The sequence below is a fragment of the Chiloscyllium plagiosum genome, unplaced genomic scaffold (assembly GCF_037043375.1).
Source record: "Chiloscyllium plagiosum isolate Xiang-an unplaced genomic scaffold, Cpla_swu_hap1 HiC_scaffold_42, whole genome shotgun sequence".
NCBI lineage: Eukaryota > Metazoa > Chordata > Chondrichthyes > Orectolobiformes > Hemiscylliidae > Chiloscyllium > Chiloscyllium plagiosum.
In genome coordinates this window covers 102,967,955-102,977,667 of record NW_028270180.1, presented here as the reverse complement: position 1 = coordinate 102,977,667, position 9,713 = coordinate 102,967,955, and the positions used below count along the sequence as shown (strand labels likewise).

The window sequence follows — 9,713 nt, the reverse complement described above, 5'->3', positions numbered from 1 at the left end:
CAGTTCCCATCTCAAACTTTAATCCCATTTATTGTGTTTTACAAGATTAAAACGTTCCAGAGAAATTAGCATTCAGGTGAAACGTCAGAGCTTACAAGGTTACAGACCAAGTGCTGGGAAATGAGATGAAGGGACCCATTTCTGTGCTGTAAACACTCAATAATTCAATAATTTTTGAGGGGAAACATATCTGCAGTGACATAATTCCAAAAACTGTGTTTTGAAAAAACGGTGCAACTTCTTCTGCCCTCATCCCTGGTGGTCTAGTGGTTGGTATTCAGCGCTTTAACTGAGTGGCCTGGGTTTCATTACCGTTCAGGAAATCAGGACTTCTTGTTCCTGATGCAGAGAGCGCAGCTCTACCAGGAATCTGTTTCATCCCTTCGATCAGTCAATACCGCAGCTCTTCAAAGAAGGGAAAATGTCTTCCCTCTCTCTGCACAGTCGGACAGTTAATCCTTCATTCTCCTCTGATTCCACTTCCCAAAGAGTTTCAAAATACCGTAAAAACGGAGTCTCAGCTATTTCTTTTCTGTGCTTTTCATACATAGGAGCTGCAGCGATTGAGTGCATTGGTTTCTGAAAACGAAACGTACCTATGAGCAATGTATTGGGCTATTCCAGGTTTGCCTTCTCTGACAACGGTGGGACATGACTGATGTTGTCTATGATATGGAAGTGCCAGTGTTTGAGTTGAGTAGACAAAGTTAAAAATTACACAATATCAGGGCATAGTCCACCAGGTTTATTTGGAAGCACTAGCTTCCAGAGAGCCGCTCCTTCACCAAGTGGGTGTTTTTCTGCAGAAACTTGGTGTGTGTGTCAATATGCGCGATCTTTTGGAAGATCATCTGGACTTTAACAGACCGTTCGTGGTGTCGATGGTACCCATGACTTGGAGGTATTGGTGTTGGGCTGGGGTGGCCAAATTTTAAAATCACACAAAGCCACTTTAGATTCCAACAGTTGACAAATACCTGATGAAGAAGCAGTGCATGGAACACTGGTGCTTCCAAATCCGCCTGTTCGATACAATCTGGTGCTGTGTGATTTTTACTCTGATTGTTCTTGGTAATGTTTAACTCATCGAAGACAGTGAAAGAATTTTCGTTCGTGGAGATGAAAATTTCACATATTATCCACCTCAGCGGAACAAAAATGATTAGTTTGTATGTGTGATGAATCTCCACAATGCGCTTGCGCCAAGTAAGAAACGCACTTACAACCGCCTGATCGGTAGCCAGCTATATGAATGGTTATACCACTGGCCAGATGCACAGCTGAGATTTTACACGCTACAGAGCTGTGGTGGTAACAAGGACATGAGCAATAACAGTAACAGTCACAAGGTGAACAAAGAACAAAGATAATCACCATCATTGATTCACTTCAAATTGTCCTCAAAAAACGACCATTCACAATCTGATCAGCCAATCAATGAGGTCACTGCTGATCAAGGAAATTGCAACTTACTTTGCTGCGTTTTCAAAATAATTTGAGGTATACTCCAGCCTAATCATAACATCGCATATTCCCGTTAATTTTCAGTTTTAGATTACGTTAATGATCTGTCCGTATTTGCAGGAAACTGAACAACATGAAATGACTGAAAACGTCCTTCCGGTGATGTAAACCAGTGCAGAGTCGGCCAGGAAAGAAAAGACAAAGACATGAAACATCACTCCCATTTCTCTCTGTACCAATGCGTTTTCCTGAGTTGAATATTTGCAGGACTTGTCTTTAATATCTAAAGAATTAATTATTTCCCCGGGAAAGATTCTTCATAAATTAATTATCAGAGTCGTTGAATCATATTTTACTTCAGATTAAAATAGTTGATTATCCTTTCCCCCAGCCTAATGTCCCAATCCTCCCTCCTCTTCCATGTAAATACCAGCTGCTCCAAGTGATCTCAGTGCTCTTTGCTGCTCCATTCAATAGAAGCTGCTCTACTTGAAGTTGGAGTTCCCAGTTTGATGTCCCAATGTTCCCTGCTCCATGTCAATAGAAGCGGTCCAGTTGAGGTTGGATCTATCACTCTGATGTCCCAATGCTTTCTGCTGCTACATGTCATTAAAAGCTGCTCCTGGTGAGAGTGGAGCTCCCAGACGGATCTTGCAAAGCTCCCTGCTCCATGTCAACTGAAGCTGCTCCAAATGAGGTTAGATCTCCCAGTCTGATGTTGCAATGCTCCTTGCTGCTTCATGTCAATACAGGCTGCTCCAGGTGAGGCTGGATCTCAGTCTAATGTTCCAATGCTCCCTGCTGCTCAATGTTAATAAAAGCTGCTCCAAGTGTGGTTGGAACTCCCAGACTGATGTCACAATGCTCCCTGGTCCATGTCAACAGACGCTGCTCCAGATGAAGTGGGAGCTCCCATCCCTGGCAGATCACACACCTCTATACCATCATAGAAATATTACCCACTGAGCATTTCTACCACTGCAGCCATTGGTGGGAAATCCACATCATGAGAACATAATATTAATTTTAGTCACCACAGAATCATTATTTCCAAATGTCATTCTTTCTTAAACCTTATTTAGCATGTGCATATTGCAGTCAATCCGAAGATAGATAATGGTGCTAATTGATGTATGCTCAATAAAAAAATTACATCCTATTTTTCATGTTGAGTAATTGCGACTGAGCAAGGAAAATGTTTGTAATGTAATCACACTTTTATTCCAGGTAAGGGAATGTGGTTTGAATTATTTAAAATAAACTTGTTCACTGTGTAAAATGATCAAATTGGTCTCAGTTTCAAAACAAAATTGGTTACGTTGTCATCAATCTGAAATGTGGTGCCTTATTCTTTCAACCACACGGGTATTATAACGAAACGTCTGTTAATGACATGCGTATAAAGACACTTTAAATCATTTTTCATGTTTATGCTGCATGAATCTGCGGTTATTGATGCACAGTTTAGGTTCAGTCCCTAAAGTTAATATGCTGAATTCTCCAGTTTTTCATAGTTCAATGTGATGCATCCAGTGTGTGCATAACGAGAGCGAGCTCGCTTCCCACATCTTGTGTTTGGGCCTTATGTCCAGCACTCCTCAATGGCGAGAGCAAGGGGCGAGGGCGAGACCAATGTGTAAGTCTTTCCGTGCCCATGCACAGCACCCACATCGGCAATTCTCTACTGTGCATTTACAGCTAGTTCTCGGTGCCCCTACACCCACGCCCTGCTCCTTTTGAAATATCTCCATTATTTTGTGCTCTTCTCACCAAGATGAATCACTTATACTCAACCTGCTCCAGATTTCATTTGACAAAACACTCATTAAGAATCCCACTGCATAAACATGCCCCTCACATCTCTTGTTATTTGGTTTTCCTGGATCTCTTTCATATGATAAAAGGTCACAGCAGCTTGACTTGAAAAAGAAAGTCGCGCTCCTTTTCAATATCCCAATGCAATCTACATTTCAATGCAGTTTAGGCAACACAACCATATTATTCTTTGAGATTTTATGATAGCGTCGATGCATACAAACTGACATGGCAGTTTCAATTTCAGTAAGACAGCTGTGATCATCCAAAAATAGCAACATTGAAAACCACCGATAACACCGACGAGAGTGGGACTCGAACCCACGCGTGCAGAGCACAATGGATTAGCAATCCATTGCCTTAACCTCTCGGCCACCTTGTCATACAGACCTAAGCACCTATAATCTTATCCATAAGTGAATTGCATAAATTATGCAGAGCAGCAGATATTTCTCCCTTGTTTTGGTGAAATGATAAATAGCACAGTACTGTTCCAAGACTATGGTCTGACCTCTGGGTTCTGGGGCAACCGCATTCCCACTGTGACACTCTGCTCACAGTGGTCTGAACAAAAATGAAGAAATGACTATGTAACAAGGTCTGTTGAATTCTGTGAAGATTTGAAGTCAATGGAATGAAGAATCCGAGACAGCAGGAGGTGTTCATTCAAGAAAGAGTTGGATAGAGCTCTTAAGGATAGTGGAATAAAGGGTTATGTGGATAAGGCAGGAACAGGATACTGATTGAGGATGATCAGCCATGATCATGATGAATGGTGGTGCTGGCTCGAAGGGCAGAATTGCCTACTCCTGCACCTATTGTCTCTTGTCTATTAAATTGCCTGTGAGGAATTGTTTGCCAGATTGGAGGAGAGTGCATAGTGCTCAAAGTCATTATTCGGAACACCTTTCTTCCACACAGATATGTTTGACACGCACCTGTGTACAGGACAGACAATTTCAAAATCCTAAATAAGGCTAAACTGACAATTGAATTCAACAATGCAAAACCCTTGATCTGTATAATTTTCCTGGGCCGTGCGACACCAAGTCACTGTATGATCACAGCAACACAGTGAGCAAGTGTCAGGAGGAAAATGAGTGCAGTGCCAGAGCAAATGCTGGGAGCAGCAGTTGACACACGGGGAAGTGCATTTCCCACAACAGGAAGACTTCCCAAACAGCGGACTGCGGTGAAAGAATTCAGAGGGGGTTTACACTTAGGAATTTGATGGCAAATGTCGAAATTGTATATTTCAACAATCTACCCATCTTTGCAATGGGTAGCTCACCACTTTACTCACTCGGGGTCAGAACCACTGGTGAAGATGATCCTATAATCCCCGTTACTATCCATGGAATCAGAGAAATTCGGTTTCCCAAACGTTAAGGTAAAACCAGGAATGTGGAGGTAATGTGTTGCTCTTGTGCTACAGGTGACCAGTGCACGGTACCTCTGTTCCAGTATAGTGGGCTGTGCTGTGCGGAAGTTTGACGTTTGAGCATCACATGGAGCAGCTTCAATTTGTCGTCGTGTTGAGGGGTACGGATAAAAGGTGATATTGTGCAAAGCCAAGTTTATGGGAAGATACCCGTGTTTGTGGATTGAGAAACGGCCTTTTCTGGATAATGACTCCTTGATCAACAAACATACTGCAAGTATGTAAAAAGTGAAGAGACATGTGTGGAGAAAGAGCCGAAGGTGATTTTTCAGCAGATGGATAGCGTTTCCCATGTGCACTGCTTTATATTCCGGGAAAATAGATGTTGAACTGGTTTCATGTTACACAGTTTGTTGCAAACCCACAAAGGTTGTTGCAATAATAACAAAAGAAATCACATAGGACCGTTTGAATATTGTATTGAATTGAATTTTGGTCTGAGCATATTTTATCTTCAATGGCGTGGTGCAGAGAAGTGCAGAGGGTTAACAATACAAAAGGACAGAGTCTTCCTGGTGGATTTCTTGGGTCGAGTTAAGAATATATGAAATATACATAACATCATGTGAATGTGGTCAAATCTTTAAAGTAGGTGTTGCGTCTCCAAGTGACGATTCAATTCATACTCATTAGGATATAACTTATCTCTGCAGTTACTTTAAGACATCAGCTCCATTTACAGTTTCACCTTGAATAATACATCACACCTTACCAATCCATGAACATTTTATATTCAATCTTATTCAGTTGTACGTGTTCATGAAATGTCTTTGTTTCCGAACTCAACCAAATTCGAAATTGTTACGCAACCACACTGACTTTCTCTCAATGGTAAATTCCCTCCTTGTATGTTTGCTCGTGTATCTTTTGAAAGACTGTGAAATCAGCTTCGACACTTTATTTCTGGAAAGTCATTCACGATTTAAATAATTCCATTGAGTGGAAGAAACTCTCATCCAAACCTTTCTTAATCATTCACTCATGGTTTTGAAGCTCTAACTAAAGTTATTGTTCCACTTGAAAGAGGGAATTTCCCTGATTTAGTCATTCAAACCTCGCGTTATGTGAAAATCTCATTTGTTTTCATAAAAACTTGTGTGTTTCTGCTCTAGTATTCCCAAATCTCGTGAGTAAACTCATTCATTCTTTCTATCATCCCGATTAAACCTATTGTATCCTTTCTGATAAATTATGTCTCAGTAAACAACACCACTTGACTTTCTAATATCTTGCTATCCAGGGAACAGCGTCTGTGCCCTTTCTAACTGCTTTACATGATTTTGGTGGAGAATGAGGACAAGGATTACACACAATGCTCCCACTGAGGGTGACCTAAAGATTTTACAGTTATACTATGAACTCTGCTTTTTAAATATGACTTTTCTATCTATAAACTCCAATAAGGCAAATTTTATCTATCCAGTTCATGAATATCGTCTCCATGGAGACGAAAATTATCTATCACTCCCTTTATTCTTCCACGGAATGTTCGGAAGCTTTGTAAGGCCAACATCTCTCATCCTTATAGAGGGAGTACGAACCACTCAGTTTTATGATTGGATTCATCCAATACTACCCTCTGCTGGCCTCCCCACGCCACTGCATCAGTGTCACAGTTTTTGGCTCTGAGTAGATAGCAAATCCTTTGTTGTGAATCTCTCAAATTACACGTTCGTTTGTTTTTTTCAAATACAGAGCAGTTTTGTCTAATACTAAGCGATATTATCCCTGCGTCATTATCAACACTACCAGGCCTTTTTTTGGGAATTTTCAATACTTTTCCACGTAATGTTTAAGCATTGCAAGTCACAGAATCAGAAATCAATTCATGTCATCTCCTGACAAAATGGTTCACTCGGAGGTGAGCATTTCCATTCTGACGATCCCAAGTATATTTGCAACTCTCCATCTACCAGCATTGTGTGTGTGTTTGATGGGGCGCGGGGTGTAGCGGGTGGGGAGGTGTGTGTTGACGTTGCTGTCAGTTTGGATTGTGCTGTGAGCTGGTGCCCTCTCTCCCAACCAGACTGAATCCTCGAAGGTTATCACCCTCTGCCACCATCACTGCAGTAGGGTGTGCTGGCCAGCTAAGAGAGAGATTATGCCATTTTCAGCACCACAAGACTTCCAGACCTGCAACCACACGCAGACACTCACAGAGAAAAATACAGACACACAAATACAGGGGGTGGGAAGGTGGATAGCGACCACTCCACTACCAGGCTTCGCACTTTCTATCCTATTCGGAGCTGTTTCTCCTGGAATAGGAGACGGGGAAGGATTCAGTGAGGGTGGGAGTGGGTGACACTACTGTTAGTGCTGGCGTAGGTGGGGGAGGGGTGCGATGGTGACGTGTCCAGAGGGAGTCAGTCAAGAGGGTTGTATCCATGCAGTGCTATTCGTGAAGGAGATATAGTAGTGGGGAAAGAGAGAGAAAGGGAAGATGCTACATGCAGTGTGGTGGAGAGTGGTGGAGCATAAGTCTTGTTCCGGGGTAGGTGTTATAACAGATATACAGTGACTGTGAGGGAGTAGAGAAAATACGGTGACCTTATCCTGACAGAGTGGGGAAGGTCATTGATGCTTGTCCTGTATTGCTGGACATTTCTTCAGACCGCAGATACTGCACTGACCTCAGATCATGATTGGTGGGTCTGGTGGTGTGGCCCCCCTTTAGGGGAGAGAATTCCCCTCTCTGTCCTCGCTCATCCACCAGGATCTGCGGGCCCCAGTCTACAAACTGGGGTATAATTTCCCCTTATCTGCCATGTTCAGGATAAACTGTGCAGGGCAGCACCAACCTGAGAAATCTCAACCATGTGCCAATTGGCCTTTCAAAGATGGCACCAATGCCAGGGGTCGCGGAGTATCGGGTGTATCTGGGCGATGGTGAGTACCTCCAGCCATGATGAATGAGAGAATCGGACTGGCATTGAATTAGAGGGACTCCATGGGGTGGGGTGGGTAGTTAATGAGGTGAGTTTGATAAGATAGCATCATTTAGCTCAGCCTCATGCTGTCATACTCAATGAAATGTCAAACTCGGTTGGGATATATATTCGCAAAGAAATGGGTCAGTTGTGAAGTGAGAAGCTTTCAAAAATGAGATGTCAGGAGAACAAAGATATGATGGCCCTGTTAGGGTGAAGGGTAAGGCTGTTACGTGTAAGGAATGCTGGAGGATTGGGCAAAATGAGGTTCTGGTCATGGATAAGAGGGAAGAATATTTCAGGTATAGACAGCAGGAATTGAGGTTTTTTTACTTAATGTTTCCACGGGATGAGGGCGTCCCTGGCTAGGCAAGCATCCATTACCCATCCCTAATTGCGTAGAGACCAGTTAACAGTGAACCACATTGCTGTGGGTCTGGAGTCACATGTCGGCCACGCCAGTTAAGCATGGCACTTTGCTTCCTTAAACGGTATCAGTGAACCAGATGGATTTTTTCGACAATTGGAATGGTCATCATTAGCCTCTTAATTCCTGATTTAAAGTGATTCAATAGAAGAGTCTGAAGGCAACAATAGTATACTTAAGAGGGAAATTGGGAGCGTAAAAAGGGGACATGTGATAGCTTTGGCTTCTTCAAATACGTCAAGGACAAAAGAGTAACTGTGGAAAGAATAGGACATCCTTCAACATCAGCAAGGCTGCCCATGTGTAGAACCACAAGAATTGGGGGAGGTACTGAACGAATATTTTGTATCAGTATTTACTGTGGAGGAGGATATGGAAGATAGATAATTTGGGAAATAAGTAATGACATCTTGGAAAGTGTCTGTATCACAGAAGTGCTGCTGGATGTCTTAAAACATGCAAAGGAAGGAAAATGTCCTGGCTTTTATGAGATGTACACGAAATCTCTGTGGGACGCGAGGGAAGTGATTGCTGGGCCCCGTGCTATCAACAATAGGTAAAGTGCCGCAAGACTGGAGGTTGGCTAATATGGTGCCATAACTTAAGGGATTTGAGAAGGGTAATAAGGAAAAGCCAGTGAGCCTGACGTCAGTGGTGGGTAAGTTGTTGGAGGGGATTAAGAGGCATAGGATTTTCACGCACTTTGAAAGGTAATGACGGATTAGGGATAGTCAACATGGCTTTGTGCAAGCAATGTTGTGTCTCACTGACTGGACTGAGATTTTTTTGAAGAAGTGACTAAAAGATTAATTGAGATAGAGAGGTGTACATTGTCGATATGGACATCAGTGAGGCGTTGAATAACATTGTGCATGGTCATCTGTTTGACAAGGTTGGTTCATATGCAATACATGGATAACTAGCCATTTGGATACAAAATTGGCTCAAATGTCCAGACAGAGGGTGGTGGTAGAGAGTTGCAATATCCTGGCAGAGGTTTGAAATGCTCCCCATGTTGTGCAGATAGTCGGGTTTATGAGCACGGCCTGCACAGCTCTCCATCTTGGCCGTTACCTTATCCCAATTTAAGGTGTCTGGGCTGATTCTGTGAAGCAGATTTAGAATTTGAGGCAATTGACCAATTCAGCTGATCTAGCAATGTATTTATTCAATGTTTGCATTCTTGTGATTGGGCCCACCGTTGTCTCACGTATCCCGTTATTCCAATCCCTTCATCTCCTTATCCATATTTTCACCAAGTTATCAGTTAATTAATTATTTGATTTTTTTCTGCGTTTTTTCCCTGGCATTGGCTTTTGACTCCCTCCTGTATCGAGTGACGGCATGGTGAAGCTCAGAAACATTGAAATAGTGTGTGTCAGGCTGTTGTTCACTTCTCAATGTATCCCATGTGGTGCTCCATGGACAAAGGTGTTCCAGGAGCTTTGATTCACGTGTTTGAATCCTGGTATGCGCCTTCCCATGGAATGCCTCTGTTTGTCCCTCTCAGTTGTGGGTGTGATCAGTAACGCAACGAAGATCCTTGAGTATAATTGTAAAGGACAAGGCATCTAACTTGTAGCTGAGGGTATTCTGACTGCCTCCTGTTAGTGGAGGTAATGGGGATTGTTTGCTG

General features: G+C 42.6%; 1 non-coding gene across 1 annotated transcript; it reads right to left on the bottom strand.

The window, feature by feature from the left end:
* Positions 1 to 3,579: 3,579 nt before the first annotated feature.
* On the bottom strand, positions 3,580 to 3,661 carry trnas-gcu (transfer RNA serine (anticodon GCU)). The gene has a single exon. It is a non-coding gene; the product is annotated as a tRNA-Ser (tRNA).
* Between the last annotated feature and the right edge of the window lie 6,052 nt (positions 3,662 to 9,713).